This window comes from Limulus polyphemus, unplaced genomic scaffold (genome assembly GCF_000517525.1).
Source record: "Limulus polyphemus unplaced genomic scaffold, Limulus_polyphemus-2.1.2 Scaffold556, whole genome shotgun sequence".
In the NCBI taxonomy this organism is placed as follows: Eukaryota; Metazoa; Arthropoda; class Merostomata; order Xiphosura; family Limulidae; genus Limulus; species Limulus polyphemus.
This window is the reverse complement of record NW_013666166.1, coordinates 87989-89277: the sequence shown is the minus strand read 5'-3', so window position 1 is coordinate 89277 and position 1289 is coordinate 87989.

Here is a 1289-nt window from a genome sequence, read left to right as displayed (position 1 = left end):
CAAAACAAACAATCAAACAATAGACACGGTATTGTTAGCTACATATTCGTAGACAAATATAGTTAAAAACGCAGAGACGACGAAAATATCAAAATTAAATAATAGGTTGAACGATCGCCAAGTTTTTTATATTTTTATTTAAAGAAGGATGACGTTATAAAATGTACGATCTGACGAATAGCGCTAGCTCGAAACGTCATCCTTCTTTAAATTAAAATATAAAAAACTTGGCGATCGTTCAACCTATTATTTAACTTAGCTACATATTCGTAGTTTGATTCTTTTTTTTTAATTATAATGCTCAACACATAGTGTAGCAAAATGATAAAATTCACTTCATCAGACATATTTTGTCTTTAAAGTATTTGAGAAAGTTAGACTATATTCACAAATAAAAATGCACTCCTATGAATCGTAAGTAGCTTACTTGCTCGGAAAAGCTTGTTGCATTTTGTTGTTGTTGTTATATTTCGTTTCACACTCATTTACGTAACGTAATGATAGGTATTTTAACACTTTGGATCATGAGATCTCGCATGAAATGAGTGAATGCCCTTAGTTCACGTAACGCGTGTTTACAAAAAACTTCAGGTAATTTCTCTAAATATACTAACAGAACTTTAATTATTTTGGTTTATTGATTGTCAATATTATGTTCATTATTTTCTGAACTTCGTAATTATGACCACTACGTCCTCGGGAATTAAGTTTTATTTCTTAATGACTTGCAGCTATAGCTTTAAAAGAAGTTTCAAGTGCTATAGATAATGATTATTTTAGCTTTGTGTAACGAGCTTATAAATGGGAAATATCAGAGTTTCGGGTGAGTAAAAAATGTGGATAAGTATTCTTAAAAATTAGTCTCGTTGTTTTTAAATGTTATGTATATCACAAGTAATTCTAATTTTCAAATGTTATCTATTTTACAAGTAATTCTGATTTTCAAGTGTTATGTATATCACAAGTAATTCTGATTTTCAAATGTTATGTATATCACAAGTAATTCTGATTTTCAAATGTTATGTATATCACAAGTAATTCTGATTTTCAAATGTTATGTATATTACAAGTAATTCTGATTTTCAAATGTTATGTATATCACAAGTAATTCTGATTTTCAAATGTTATGTATATCACAAGTAATTCTAATTTTCAAATGTTATGTATATCACAAGTAATTCTAATTTTCAAATGTTATGTATATCACAAGTAATTCTAATTTTCAAATGTTATGTATATCACAAGTAATTCTAATTTTCAAATGTTATGTATATCACAAGTAATTCTAA